The 15,839-nt window shown below is 47.3% G+C and overlaps 1 protein-coding gene across 10 annotated transcripts in view; it reads right to left on the bottom strand.

Annotated features, from left to right (window-relative positions):
* Window positions 1-14,060, bottom strand: part of DISP1 (dispatched RND transporter family member 1) — a 185,922-nt gene extending 171,862 nt beyond the window's left edge. For 8 of the 10 annotated variants that reach the window (XM_042976974.1, XM_042976976.1, XM_042976978.1 and 5 more), the window contains exon 1: window positions 13,946-14,060. The gene's annotated coding sequence lies outside the window, so the exon portion shown is untranslated. Of the gene's footprint in view, window positions 1-13,421; window positions 13,744-13,945 lie in introns of those variants that run through there. The other 2 variants (XM_042976969.1, XM_042976980.1) reach the window with 2 other exon arrangements.
* Window positions 14,061-15,839: the final 1,779 nt, after the last annotated feature.

Here is a 15,839-nt window from a genome sequence, read left to right as displayed (position 1 = left end):
GAAGGAAATGACCCTTTGAAGAGGAAAGGGAGAAGTTACTTCAAAATCCTGGACTTTCGTTCCCCTTTTCCAACTGTTATCTTTGTAGTTATATTCCAAAGTGCAAAAAAAAAAAAAAAAAAAAAAAAAAAAAGTAAAATTAATTGGGAACAGTGCCATATTTAAGTGCATCTTTTCAATTTGATGAAATTAAACTTGCAACTGAAAGGCAACCCCCCCACAAAGTGCGTAGGAGTGCGGCAGCGGTAAGAAAGTACTCCGCGTAGTCAGGGACGTGCACCTGCCTGAAGAACCCACACTGCAGAACTGCAGGGTGGCATGGAGTAGCTAGGATGAGCGAAAGGGGAATGAAAAAAAGGACCTCACTCCAGCAACACCTCCTGATAAGACCCTCAGGCAGCTGCCATGACGTAGTATAAAAAAGCTATCACTCTGGAGGCCTACGTGCCGGGCATTGTGCTAATAAGCGCTACATACATCACCTCCTTCACTCCCTCTAACGACTTAGTGCACTGGGAATTATTATGCTCATTTTGCAGGTAAGGAAGTAAACTCAGGCTATGCCTCAAACCTGGCAGCCTTCTCAAGAATCCATTTACACCCTCCAACGTCTTCTCTATGCCCCGTGGAACCCTTCAAATTCCCTTCCAGGGGACTTGCAAGTCCCTGCCCTGCGCCCCTTACAGAGAGGAGCAGGGTCCCCACAGCTCCCTGTTCCTCTGCTCTCTGACGGTCCTCGCGAAGGAAAGCTCCCTCAGTGAGGTCTTTCAGGCCACATGTTCTCTCTACTTCAAGGTCCTCTGGAATATCCCCTGTGAACCAACCAATGGCTAGCTCGTACGTGTAAAACCTCTCCGAGCCTCACGGGTAGCACAGTGCCCTTCGTGGATTTGGGGTCCGCCTGTACACCCCTTATGACACACCCACTTCTCTCCACCCACCCTCCCCCCAGGGCCCGAGAACGGCCTGAGTGTCGCCTCCGTTCTGGTAACTATCAGTTCATACTCAGTCCCTGAAGTACACACTCAAAATCACCCCCTCTTCAGAAAACCCCTTAACTAGCATCACTTAAACTGTAATCACTCTCAGTAGAAAGGGCACTGGATTGGAAACCAGATCTGGCTTCTAAAGATGGTTCTTTTATTCACCGTGTTACCTGGGCAAAGTCACTCCATCTTCCTGGGACCAGTTTCCCAACCACAAATGACGAGAATTTGACTAAAAAGCTCAAAACTAATTGCCAACTCTAAGAATTTTTTATACAAAAGAGTTAGCAACAACATTAACTTATTAAAAAACAAAAAAAATTGCTATAAAATTTTTAAATTATTCAAGGCACCCTACATTTAAATACACAACATACAAAAACCACACACACAAAAGAGAGAACTTTCAAATTTCAAAGGTTGATTAAATTGCCCATTTTTTAGTCTTTATTTGACACATGAATGAAGACCCAGGTAATCCCTTAGAGACTACTGGTCTACAAATATAGACACGTCCTTAATTAGTACTCACTATGTAATACTTTATACACCACATATTTTAATGTACCAAAATGTGTTTGTAGTACTGATAGCTGGTCTTGGGTCAACTTGGTTGGGATACAGCTAAGTTAATCAAACATGAATCTAGGGTTGCAGTTCAAGTATTTTGTAGATGTGACTAATATCTAAATTGACTTCAAATAAAGGAGATTACCCTGGATTGTGTGGGTGGGACTCATGTAAGCAGTTGTAGGCTCTGAGAACAAAAACAGGTTTCTCAGAGAAAAAAGAATTCTGCCTCAAAACTTTAGCACCAACTCCTGCCCGACCTTCCAGCCTGTTAGTGTGCCCTACAAATTTTGGATTTATTAATCCCCACAATTTCACGAGCCAATTCCTCAAAATAAATCTCTTTTAAAACACACACACACATACACCATATTGGCTGTTTCTCTGGAGAACCCTAATATATACCAACATACCAAAAGACTCAAACAGGTATTTATTTTTCTTTCTTGCTTGTTTTTTTAATGTTTATTTTTGAGAGAGAGACAGAATGTGAGCAGGGAGGGGCAGAGAGAGAGGGAGACATAGAATCAGAAGCAGGCTCCAGGCTCCGAGCTGTCAGCACAGAGCCCGACGCAGGGATCAAACCCGTGAACCATGAGATCATGACCTGAGCCATACTCGGACACTCAATCGACTAAGCCACCCAGGTGCCCCTTTTTTGTCTTTTTTAAGTTAGGGTTAACAGATGTCTGTTTCTTGTAAAATATTAAAGTATTTTAATATTTTAAGTGCTCAGAAGGTTATTTTGTTAGTACCTTCTGCACAATGCCAACTTTTCTTTATTAAAATCCATAGGAGGGGAAAGAACAGTGACGTTCCCTACATGGAATTTTTAAGCTCCAGAGCTGATTTCATAAGATTGTGAGATGCAACTTTTTTCTCATTGTCCTGGCTTTGAAAGTATTTCCTAACTACCAGTTCGTATATCACCACTGTGAGGAAATCAACGAAGAGCCCAATCCCAAAGCTGAAGAGCCACACGAAATTGGCACAGACCTTAGACTACTTAGTGACATCTGCAAATTCAAGCAGAGAATTCTGCTCCAAGTTTTACTGTCGGTCTGTCTCGTGGCTAGTCTTCAGTGCTACAGGGACACAGAAAAGACTTCAGAATCACTACACACAGAAAACTACTAAAGATCTAAGAATCACATACTTAGTAACATCAATTCACACACTAGTGTCATTCAAAAAACATTCCTGATACGTGCTATATCTAGAAACTTTTCCTGTAAAGAGGCCAGCAGCATTCAGGCTTTGCAGGCCAAAACATCTCCACGGCAACTACCTGACTCTGCCACTGTAGCCCCAAAGCAGCCAATGACAATATATAAATGAATGAGCAGAACTGTGTTCTAATAAAACTTTATTTACTACAACAGGACATACTTAGCCTGAGGGGTGCAGTCTCCTGACCCCTGACTTAACTCAGGCAATCACAGAGCCAGAAAAAACCCTGAAGACCACATGGTACCATACCCCACTCAATGTCAAGATACCCATAACAACATCCCCAACAAAGAGAGATCTGGTCTCTGTTTAAGTCCCAGTGACCATCCTGCGCAGAACGGTTACCATAATTAGACTCTTCTCCAAGCTGGACAGTGTTCCTCAATGAGGACAGCAAGATTTTTGGACGGGATATTCTCCCATTGTGTACAGCTGTCCAAAGCATCCCTGGTTCCCAAATCTTAAGTGCTGACTACACACACCTACACCCATCACTATGACAACCAAAACCCTCTCCAGCATCTTTCCAAAGCCCCTGCGGGGGAGGTATCAGGATCCACTGAACAGAGGCGGAATACACGGCAAGTCCTACCCAGACGTCCTCATTCTATCTATGGCAGGTATGACTAATAAATCACAATATTCTTTAATACTGACGCTGGACTTTGTCTTTTTTTTTTTTTTTAAGAGAGAGCATGCGCAAGTGGGGGACAGGGACAGAGGAAGAGAGAGAGAATCCCAGCACAAAGCCCGACTCAGGACTCAATCCTACGACCCCAGGGTCATGACCTGAGCCAAAATCAAGAGTCGGACGCTCCACCGACTCAGCCACCCAGGCGTCCCTCTGCGTTTTTAATAACCCACCAGAAATACATGTGGATGCAAAGCATGTCTAAATTACCTAAGCCTCGAGTGTAACACCACGTAACATAAAAATACAAATTATCTTGGGGTGCCTGGGTGGCTCAGTCAGTTACACGTCCGACTTCAGCTCAGGTCATGATCTCACAGTCCGTGGGTTCGAGCCCCCCATCAGACTCTGTGCTGACAGCTCAGAGCCTAGAGCCTGCTTCAGATTCTGTGTCTCCCTCTCTCCACTGCTCATGCTCTGTCTCTGTCTCAAAAATAAATAAAAACATTAAAAAAAATACAAATTATCTTTTTCACACTTTTAATAATCACCAAATTTTCCCAAAATAAAACTGCTTTGAAGCCAAGGCAAGACCATACCTAACTATCCTCTGCATTTTACCAAATTATTCGCCATTTTGGAAAATCACCTCAATGGCAGCACATACGTTAAGTACAACCCACCCGCACAAGTGTGCATTTGTAACCGTCTCATCCACAGTAATTCTAGACACAGACACAAAACGCTGACCATCTGGAATGTATCGAACACACGCGTATTAAAAATATTTTAAATCATTTTTTAATGATTTTATTTTTATTCCTCCTTTACATCATAGTTAGAAATTGTGTTCATTTCTTTGCCATCAGATTTGTAAGTAGTTACAGTATGCCTATGAATTCATTTCAGGATGGTAAAGGAGGAACTGTAAAATACCTGTTATAAAAATAGAGTGTTGGATCTGACAGGTTAAAAATCACTGGTCTAAAGATACCTGTTTAGCCAAATTCCCCTAACACAGACAGCACTCTTGTCCACACTCTGGACACAGATGTAATGCATTTGTTCAAAAGCAGCTGTCACTGGCCCTCCGAAGCCATTTCACAGAAACAGAGATCTCACAACAGAGGGGCAGTTCCCGAGTCCCCTGTCCTCTGTGGTATGACAGATACAAGAAAGGGCTGTGCAAACCAAGTGCGTAGGACGTCTAAACCCTCCAGCACACTGTGTCTGTCTGTGCAACCACTCGCACCTGCTGGTGAAGGCACCCGGCAGTGATTACGTGTCAATGAAAGAACCCAGCCGTCACTGAGGCAACTGCCCTTGTGCACCAGACACAGACTCTCCTAAAGAGCCCATTTTCCACATTAAATTGTGCTACTGGGATCTGTCCCTGGCTTTACACAGGGCAGGCTCTAGAACAGCGTCCACCAGGACACTTACCCACACCCTCTGGTGTGATAACCACGGCCACATGTGGCATCTGGGCACGTGCAGTGAGGTTCCGTGTGGCCACCTGTGATGGGTCACTACGGGACCGGACAGCTCCAGAATATCAGAGATGGAAAGGGGCCCGGAGGCCACAGATCACAGCCATGTCTAGCTTCAGAAAAGGACTTACCACAGTAGGAATTAAGCAACGGAGGCTGAGAGGGATGTACCTACCCCGTTACCGGAACAGGCCCCTCGCCCGGCCACAGTGCATGAGCAGCATAGCCACTTCTAGAAGCCAGGCATCCTGAGCCACTCCTCTGCCGTCCTGTTGCTGACTCAATAAAAACTCAGTTATTTCATGTCTCACTCCCCATATGCCATCTAATACATACAGAATTAATCTCACAACTGATAGACTTTCCTCAAATCCAGACTTAGCTATAAGCCACCGTAATGTTAAAAGTATGGAGATAAAAAACTAAGATTTGAACTAAAGCTTAAAAACGCTGTCTATGAGAGATTACTAGTTTGGGATTTGAAGGTTTCACATTGACTAAAAATGAAAATAATCTCTACATACAATCTATGTCGATCTCCACATAACCCATAGATATAACTGTATATCTCGATTACAATAATGGACTGAGGCCACGGGCAAGTGTAGTTTCCAAGAACATTTATTATCATTTCCCTCTATAAATCTTTTTTTTAAATCTTTTTTACAGCTCATGGCAGCTGGGTAAGAGTTCATACATAGTTGAAAGATGAACTTCAAGCAAAATCATTAACATAAGAAATGGCAGGTCCCAGAGGCTTTCTTTGAATCAAGGTTTCAACTATTCTAGGTTTAAGTGGTAACATCCAGTCTGGAGGGGTAGGAGAGAGCCAGGTGCCTAGGAACACAATTCCAGCAATTGGTTTTCTCTATTCTTTGGAGACATGCGTGTGAAAGTGAGTGGTGGGGAGCGGAAAATCCGACACAACTCTGGGTTGGCCTATAAGTAATTCTAGGGTCTTCCAGGGAATAAGGGTACCAGATCCAGAGAACTATCACTTGTCACACTTCTCCACGGAAAACCTGGTATAAAATTACCCGTAGGTGATCTGCCGCAAAGCCTCACAAGGAGCATTAGCTACTTAGCTATAATGAAAGCCAGCCCTGACTCAACCAAGCTTTAAGGGATAAGCATTATAAACATAAAAGCTGAAAAGGATAAGTGTGCTAGAAAACGGAACAAAAACAGATCACTACAAGCTGAAATGCTGAGCTTCTGAAACCCAGCCAGGATCAAAGTTAACAGGAATAAACGTAAAGTCTTGTAGATGAGTTCAAAAACCAGCTGTACAGGTAGAGAGAGCAGATTAACAGATTTCCCATATAATTTTGGGAGCTGTGGTTTACCAAATGCTTAATATAAGAGCTAGATGCGTCTGCTTAAATGTGAATGTAATTTTAAACCTCAATAGTATTGAATGTGCAATAATATGACAGTAGGTGTCCACCCTACAGGAAGGAAAAGCCCCCATATTTGCTGCCTTGATCAGACATCTAAAATAGTGTGGACAGGGGCGCCTGGGTGGCTTGGTCGGTTGAGTGTCTGACTTCGGCTCAGGTCACGATCTCACAGTCCATGAGTTCGAGCCCCGCGTCGGGCTCTGTGCTGACAGCTCAGAGCCTGGAACCTGTTTCAGATTCTGTGTCTCCCTCTCTCTGACCCTCCCCCATTCATGCTCTGTCTCTCTCTGTCTAAAAAATAAAATAAACGTTAAAAAAAAAAAAAATTAAAAAAAGAAACAAATAAATAAAATAAAATAGTGTGGACAGGGGCCCCTGGATGGCTCAGTCAGTTAAGTGTCTGACTCTGGTTCAGGTCATGATCTCACAGTTCGTGGGTTCAAGCCCCGCATCGAGCTCTGAGCTGGCAGTTCAGAGCATGGAGCCTGCTTCAGATTCCGTGCCTCCCTCTCTCTCTGTCCCTCCCCCACTTGTTCTCTTTCTGTCTCTCTCTCTCTCAAAACTAAGTAAACATTTTAAAAATAAAATAAAATAGTGTAAACAATTAGGGAAGCCATATTTTCAAGATACTGACAACCTAGTGGAGCCAGAATAAGATGATCGGGACAGTAGCGCATGTAGGTATTGGCATTATTTAACCTGGAGAAGAGACAGTTATCCTTAAATATATGACAAAATTTTACACTGCAAAGAGAAAACAGATTTTTAGTGTTGCTCTGGATGATATAACTAAAACATAAAAACCACAACAGGCGGGCGCCTGGGTGGCTTGGTCGGTTAAGCGTCCGACTTCGGCTCAGGTCATGATCTCACGGTCCGTGAGTTCGAGCCCCGCGTTGGGCTCTGTGCTGACCGCTCAGAGCCTGGAGCCTGTTTCGGATTCTGTGTCTCCCTCTCTCTCTGCTCCTCCCCTGTTCATGCTCTGTCTCTCTCTGTCTCAAAAAAATAAATAAACGTTAAAAAAAATTAAAAAAAATAAATTAAAAAAAATAAATAAATAAAAACCACAACAGGCAATTTGGACCTGTTACAAGGAAAAGAATAACCCAACAATGAACCAAGGCTGCACCAGAAAGTGAACACCTTGTTACTCTAAGTATTCCTGCAAGGGCCATAAATACTCTGGGAAGGAAAGGGTTATGAGAGTATCCAGATCAGGCAGAAGACTGCATTACATGACTGCTACAGGTTCACGCTAATCCCGCGATGATAGCACTTTAATTGCAGAAGAGAACAATTAAGCTGAGTCAGCAACTTATTTCCCCGGAGACAAGTTAGTTTGGTGACAAGGGAGAAGAAATGAGAAAGCCAAAGGGGCTCCAAGATACATTTAAAAATACCTGATGTATAAGGGCCCAAGAGTTGAGACGCAATTGAACGGGTGAGTCCACATAAAGACCTGGGATTGCACCCCAGGTCCAGCACCCCATTCCAGAAGACATCACCGGGCTGGTCACCTAACCTTCCTGAAGCTCAGGGTTTCTGTCCCTGACATTCAATCCTGCCTCAGGACCAAATGACGATATAAGAAAAGCACTCTGTAAATATTTATACATAAATTACCAGTTATTATTCTACATCAGTCAGACTCTTCTAAGCTTTGCTCACCCCCTTAAAAAAGGGTTATGAAAAACCTAGACTCTTGAAACATCAACCAACATAAAGCTGCGTGAACAGACCAGGGAGGAAGTCCTTTTCAAGCAGGGATCCTAAACGGAAAGTACAGGGATCCTAAAAGTACAAAGACAGTCTTACCCGAGGGGTTAACAAGGCATTGATTACAGAACAGGTTAAGTGTTCCTAAAAAGGATGCTGTTCTGCTTTTTTTGATAACTAAGGACTACAGATTAAGAGTTGACTTCATAAAGGCCCTTGGAAATGTTGGCCGGATACCTTGCTTACACAGTTCCCAGCAGTAAAGAAGGTCACTTCCTGGCAGGTGCAGGAACCTCAGGATATCTTGGGGACCTTGTGAAGAGGAATTCACCCAGTTCCACAGGTATTGCAGGCCTGTCTGATGGCAAGTATTTGGCTTGGCTTCTGGCCTGGAGAGGCTACTAAAAGTTCAATCTGGAGTTTCCTTATAAAAGGTTCCAGGAAAGCAAACTTGAACAGATCCTCAGCATCAATCACTATTCTTGCTGAGCTTATGTAAATAATTAGGCCAGGTTTCTTAAGACGTGACTTGTTCTACAAACGCATTGGTCTTGATTTGGCCATCTCTGGAAATGAGGGTTTTTAGAGAGAAAAACTATGTTTCAACAGCGCACAGTTATGGATGTTAAATTCTAGCTCCGACTGCCTTTAAATGTTTGTTGTTTGCCTAACCTACACAACTTGAGGTAAACTTCAGAAAAATTGTCACAGTACTTCATGTACAGACAATCTTCTGTGGGGATAATAATAAGACCCCGTGGGCATATGATTATTTAAACAACTAGAAAATGGGATGGATTCCCCCCAACCACTGCATGCCAAGACTATTCTCACTGTAGACCCATCAACAGATAAAGACTTTCGTGCTTTATTATGTACTTGGGGCCTGGTTAATTCATCAATCTCTAAATATGCAAACCATATCCTCCCTAAACCTGGTCTGACGGTTACCAGAAACCCGCCCCTTTCCAAGACTTGGAGGTGGACTTGACAGATATAAAACCAAGCAAAGGATTCAGGTACCTCCTCGTAATAATCTGCGCGTACTGAGGATGGGTCAAGGCCTTCCCGACCAGGACGGTGCGAAGTCGTGAGGTGGCCAAAGCTCTTCTACGTGAAATGATGCCTCGGTTTGGTCTGCCCTCAACCATACACAGTGACAACGGGCCTGCATTTGTGGCGGACACTACACAAACCCTGACCAGGTCCCTCAACATCACCTGGAAACTGCAACACGCATCTTAGCCGTCCGAGAGTACCAACCCCTAGAGCTAAGGGGTGATGCCTACTAAAAAAGATGTTTTTAAAAAAGCCTCCAAGGGGGGAATGTTGGGAAAATTAAGTAAAGTTCTGCACCATAAGAGGACGGGACTAACAGGACTCTAGTTCCTAGCTTAGACACTCCTCTTCCGGGTTCTTCCTCCCGCCCTGCTTGCCTTGGGCGCCAAATTACTACTAGTGAGGAATGCGGAAGTAACGCACGATACACTGTCCCCCATGCGGTGCTCAGGGCTCAGATCTCTGGAGAAGGATCTCCTCTGAGCCGGCAGGTGTGAAAGAAAACTCCGATCCACCAAGAGGAAAAAAAAAAAAAGAGGTGACTTGAATGGACGCAAGCTGACCGGCTTATTCTGAGATCAAATGAAAACGTGTTAAGTCACAAGCACAGGCTGACACGGGCATTACAAGCCCTGTCAGGATGATAAGAGCCTGCAGAGGCTACAGAGGTCTGGAAGTTGAAGCCCACCTGCCGTGGCTGGTCAACATTCACCTCGCTCCAAGGAGTGCCGTCAGAGTATCTCCCAAGGTACTTTCCAGCTGGAGCACCGAGCAAACTGGAACCAGTAACTGTTTGTCAGGAAGGAAAGACCAAGTCAATAGTCACCGCCTAGGTCTGAAATGTTCGGTGTCGACTCCGATACTTCTTATCTGTGTGGTCACTAGTTCTTGTGGGAAAGTCTAGAACCTGACAATGCATCACTTCCCGGGTCGGCCCTATCATCTCCGCTTTAACTAAGACGAGGTCACTCGTACACGGTGCTCGGTCTTCTTGCATGCGCAGTGTTCCCGTCAATGTCCACGAAAAATACCAATGCTAAAATAAACCTCAATGTTTGTTTCTTTATTCACATTTCAATCCTTCCCTCAAGCCTCTCCACGATTCCCAGTGACCACGTAAACTTTCCAACTTCAAGAGCCTTTGCCAGGTCGTTCTCTCCCAGGCAGGTGGGAGCGGCAGGAGGAATTTCTCTCTCTACGCCCCGCAGGCAGTAAAGGAGAGCACTGTCTGTAAGGTATTTTAAAACAATGATAAAGCCAACTACGTCTTTCTTCTTTTTATTACCACCAAGCACTGATAACTGTAAACACCGTGAGATACAACCACTGCAGAAAGCCCCCACCATCACCTCCTAACATCCCCTCCCCCCCATCTCCTACTGGACAGTTTTTCTTTTCATGAGGATCTCAAGCTAAAACAAACCAACAAACAAAACTCATAACAAGAACAAAGAGTAATGACAATCAGTGTATTTTCTGTAGTATTTGCAACTGTATCACTTCAATAGAATGGTTCCTGTAGAATTTAATGTGATGCCTCGCTCCAAGCAAAAGTAAGTGTAGTCCAGTTATATAATCCAATCATGATTTAGTATTTAAACTGTTTTTCAAACAATAACAACGTAAACAAATGGTTCACAGCCATAACTGCATGTCAGGAGGGCAAAAAATTTGCCAAGATTTATGGGATCAAGGTCAGCAGAACGAACTAGGCTATACCGACAGCCCTTTTGGCTGAGGCCAACGTCATCTCAGTCACTGAGAGAAAAGGTCTCACTCAGCAGCACAGAAAGGGCAGAAAGTCCTACTAAAAGAAGAGGCTGACGATGCCTCAGCTAATCTTGGTGACAGCCAGCATGCGTCACAGGCCCTGCAGCTGGACAGTAGGTCTGCAGATCAACACTGTCCTTTCATCAATACCATCAAACGGCAGGGGGTGCCCTTGTAATGGGGTATACGGGTAACAGAGAGCGGACTATGTAATTATAAAGTTGACAGTCAGGGAGCACAGAGCCCAAAATCCCAATATAGCAAATTACTGCACATATTACAAACAGGTGACTATGGAAAGCAATGTGTAAATACGTGAAAATAAAAACAGCCCGGGCCATCACTGTCTTAGTAGTTCTCCCGTCACACAGCTACGCATTTTGCCATCGCAGAAACAAAAATAAGTAATAAATCTGTTAAGAATAACTAGTAATTTGCCCAGCCCTGTTAAAATTTCCACTATTGGTTAAAGTGTAAAACGTATCACAATCCTACAGAACAACACTTGGGTTCATCTACAGAAAACTTAAAATTTTACTCAACGATTAGAACAAAGAAAAATCCCAGAGATTATCCAGAACACACAGCAATCCAATTTCAAACATATCATTCAGACATATAACTAGACAGTTGCCAGAGAGGGCGGGCTCTTGTGTTTCAAAAACAAGCACTTCCTCAACCGCAAACTAAAGTCTAAAGACCTGCATACTTCCCCAACTGTTTTATCTCCCAAAAACCAAGCGAAAGGGGGAGGAATACATTTCTTAAACCAAGATTTTATGGACAATTCGGAACAAGCCTTATCAGAAAAGGAACACTGTCTAACTTAAAGAAACAGATTAAATGAAGATATATAGAGAAATCCGCACAGCAATCAACACAATAACTATAAAGATCAGGCCATTTTACCATTTTCTAGTTGAGAAATTACCCACTATACTTAATTACATGTTGAAGCACTGTTTATTTCTAGACACTGCTCTCCACCTGTAAATATCAGCTATGTCCCTAAATATAAGGAGATTACACCCAACTCAAGTACAAATTTTCAAGTCCATCAAGAGTTCACAAGCGTTACTAACACTGTGATCTGAGATCTGGACGAGGTAGATCTTAAGACGGCTAGGTACTGGTCACTATGTGTCATCAGCTTCATTGTGACCATCATGTCACAATGTACATCAAAATGTGTATACCACACGGTGCGCCTAGAATACACACAGTTCTTGTCTGTCAATTACACCTGATAAAGCCGGGGGGGGGGGGGGGGGGGGCGGTGAGGGATTTACAAGTCAGCCAATACACTGAGGCACCAACAAACACAGAACGTTCTAGTTCACTTAGTGCAAGTCAGACCACAGAACCTGGTCTCCGGGCAACCTGCACCGACGCAGTCTAGCACCCAAGGGGAGGAAGGCGCTGTCCCCTCCAACAGTGACAGCGCGAGGACTGCCCTGCTGGGTGCCCAGTTTGTGGCAAAACCCAATTCGCCTTTTCAGGTCGGAGTCTCTAATTACACCTAAGTGAGAGGCTGTACGATGTCCTTAGGAAGCGCAGCCAATAAAAATCACATGCAGTGTAGACAATGAGGAGAATACTCAGCATGAGCTGCAGTAATGACAAAATAAGCCGACACGCCCCTCCCTGGCCACTAGAGACACCACCTGTGTTTACTGTGAGTGAGACACCACGGTTCCGGGAACACTCAACAGTCTGTGGCCTTGTGGTAGCCAACCCTAGGGACTGGGTGTAATCGGCTGCACCCGCACCTAGACTGTCCTCACTGGGTAAACCGAGTCACCAACCCGAACCCTAGGGTCTGGTGTAATCCACTCCACCCACATCTGGAGGGTCCTCGCTGGGTAAACGGAGTCACTCACCCGAACCCTAGGGACTGGGTGTAATCGGCTGCACCCGCACCTAGACTGTCCTCACTGGGTAAACCGAGTCACTAACCCGAACCCTAGGGACTGGGTGTAATCAGCTGCACCCACACCTAGACTGTCCTCACTGGGTAAACCGAGTCACTAACCCGAACCCTAGGGACTGGGTATAACTGGCTGCACCCACACCTAGACTTTCCTCACTGGGTAAACTGAGTCACTAAACCCATATCCTAGGGACTGGGTATAGTCCACTGCACCCACACCTAGACTGTCCTCACTGGGTAAACTGAGTCACTCACCCAAACCCTAGGGTCTGGATGTAATCCACTCCACCAGCATCTGGAGGGTCTTCACTGGGTAAACTGAGTCACTAACCCAAACCCTAGGGACTGGGTGTAATCGGCTGCACCCGCACCTAGATTGTTCTCACTGGGTAAACCGAGTCACTAACCCGGACCCTAGGGACTGGGTGTAATCGGCTGCACCCGCACCTGGAGCGTCCTCACTGAGTAAACGGAGTCACTAACCCGTATCCTAGGGACTGGGTGTAATCCGCTAAAACCGCACCTAGACTGTCCTCACTGGGTAAACCGAGTCACTAACCCAAACCCTAGGGACTGGGTGTAACTGGCTGCACCCGCACCTAGACTGTCCTCACTGGGTAAACCGAGTCACTAACGCACAGGGGCTCCAGTACAAGCGCAGGCACAGCTCCCTGCGATCCTCTCCGCAGCTCCAAGCGTGCTGACGAGGTCGCTCGGGGCAGTGGAAGCAGCACAAGCTAAACTCTGGCGCCACGGAGGGTTCCAGAACGAGAACTGCGGTCAGCCTGACAGCAGTACGGTCCGCGGGCGCCTGCTGGCTCAGTCGGGGGCGTGGGCGACTGTACGTGGGGCCTGGGGTCCGAGCCCCCGACCGGAGGAAGGGCTGCTAAATTCCTGTGACAAAGAAGTGCAGCCCGAAGGGGACTCGGCTGAAGGGAGACCTCGAGTGTCCCCGGAGCGTCCGATGTCCCTCCAACCCACACACACATCCGGAAGGCAGCACGCACCCGCGGCGAGGCTACGCGGCTGGGCGCCCCGACCCCTCCCACCCGCGCCCCCCGCCCCTCACGGCACCCCTCCCGCGGCCCCGACCATGCTCGGTCGCCCTCCGCCCGCGCGGGGCGCCCCGGTCCCCCCGGTCCCCCCGGCCCCCCCGGCCCTACCCGGTCTCCCCGTCGCGCGGCGGCGGCGGCGGCGGCGGCGGCGTGGCCAAGACGCGTCCACTGAGGAGACCGGCGTCCGGGACGCTCCGGCCCCAACGCGGACCCGGAGCCGGCTTCCGCCTGGCGCCGGAAGGCGTACGCGCGCGGGACCGGAAGTCCCGCCCCCAGGCCGCGGGCAGGGGCGCGGGGTCCTCGGGGCCGCCGGCCGGTGGGCCGGTGGCGGCGGTGGGGCCCCGCGGGGCCCAGACGCGGAGCTCCGCTTTGCGGGGTGGAAGGTGACGCGGGCGGGCGGGCGGGCGGGAAGAGGGACCGGCGCTGCGGGACGGGAGGCGCAAGTCCCTCCCACCCCCCTTCTCGGAGAGACGGTCGGGAGCGACGAGCGCGCGCTGGAGACCGGAGGAGGCGGGAGGGCCTGCGGGAGAGAGGGGCGTCGGAGAGAGCCCGGCCGCACGGGGGAGCCGGGGGGCTGCATCGGGGCGCCGCGGGGATGGGGGGGCTGCATCGGGGACGCCAAAACAGTGATCAAGGCCTTTAAGGGGGGACCAGCAGGGCTCTTACCCCTCATATCACCGCATTGGGCGGATCGCCCCAACCAATACTGAGCCCTTAGAATGGTAATGAGGCTTCGTTACCAGCCACAGGGATGAGGACGGTTACCTCTACGGCTGTTTTGCTTGCTGCTAGCGTTTAATGAATACTTTCTTGCGCGCCAAGTCCCCCCTTTCCTCTTTAGGAAGAAAAGGCTTGACAATTTTTTTCTCTCGCTCTGGGGTTATGTTGTGAGAGGTACAGATAGGATTGTCAACAGCAGAGAAGGAAGAATGGACAACATGTAGACAGTCTGTGCCTTCAGGGCACGACGTCAGCCCTGCACCCAGTAGAAGGGTGCGGCTTCCCGCTTGCCCACGTTGGGGAGGTTAGCAGTCGCTTTGTGGTGGTGCGTGACATCACCAAATCATGTAGTGGAGAGGTGTGGCCTTGAGAGACTGGGAAGAGCGTGTGTGCGCGCGTGTGTTTGTGTGTGTACACACATGCGTGCACCACCCCCCCATCAAGAAGTAGAGTGTAACAGGCACTCCGCGAAATGTCATGAAATGTTTCCATATAGCTCGCCACAATTGTTTGCTTGTGGTAGAAATGCCCCTAATAAATAGAGAGGTCCCCTCAAAGGACCATATACCATGTACAAGTGACCATGTTCTCAGGTGACCAAGTGTCCTGGTTTGCCCAGGACTGAGGGGGATCCCAGGACACTAGAATTGTGGCACTTAAAACACTGGGATGGTCCTAGGAAAAGTGGGACAGGTTGGTCATGTCCCTGTAAAACAGATGAGTCCAGAAATGGACACATCCTAAACCAGGCCCTTCGTGGTCTTCCCGCACCTCCAGGAATTTAACATACGGCACAGGAAAACACAGAAGGTAGCCCTTAGAACAGTCACATAAATGGCTGTACCCTAAAGAAAAGGTCTGTTGACACCGTTTGCTGAGGACCAGGACCTGCCCTGCCTCCTTTGATTACAGGTGATAATCCCTGTGTATTTCCAAAACATTCTTTTGCTTGACGAGCCAGGGAAGGCTTCTGCTTGCAGCCGAAGTAAGCTTGAGGAGCGTGTGCATAGCACGTCCTTGTTCAAGGGCATCTGCTCCCAGAGCCCCTGCTGAGTGGACACTGAGCCACGTGCTCCATACTCACTGGCGTAGCAAACTGAAGTCGATCTGTCTCAAACCCAAACAGCTGAGAGTCTCTGCAGCATGGGTTTTGGTCACCAGTGGAGCTGCAGTTGGTCTCTTTCATGTTGAGGTAGAAATGCCCTGTAAACCTGGAATTAGGTTCTAGGCATGAGCAGGGTGTTGGAGCTGGTGGAACGAAAGCAGGAGATGCCAGAGGAAA

The sequence above is a fragment of the Panthera tigris genome, chromosome F3, assembly GCF_018350195.1.
Source record: "Panthera tigris isolate Pti1 chromosome F3, P.tigris_Pti1_mat1.1, whole genome shotgun sequence".
Classification (NCBI taxonomy): Eukaryota; Metazoa; Chordata; class Mammalia; order Carnivora; family Felidae; genus Panthera; species Panthera tigris.
The sequence above is the reverse complement of the archived record's forward strand: the minus strand, read 5'-3'. Positions and strand labels throughout refer to the sequence as shown.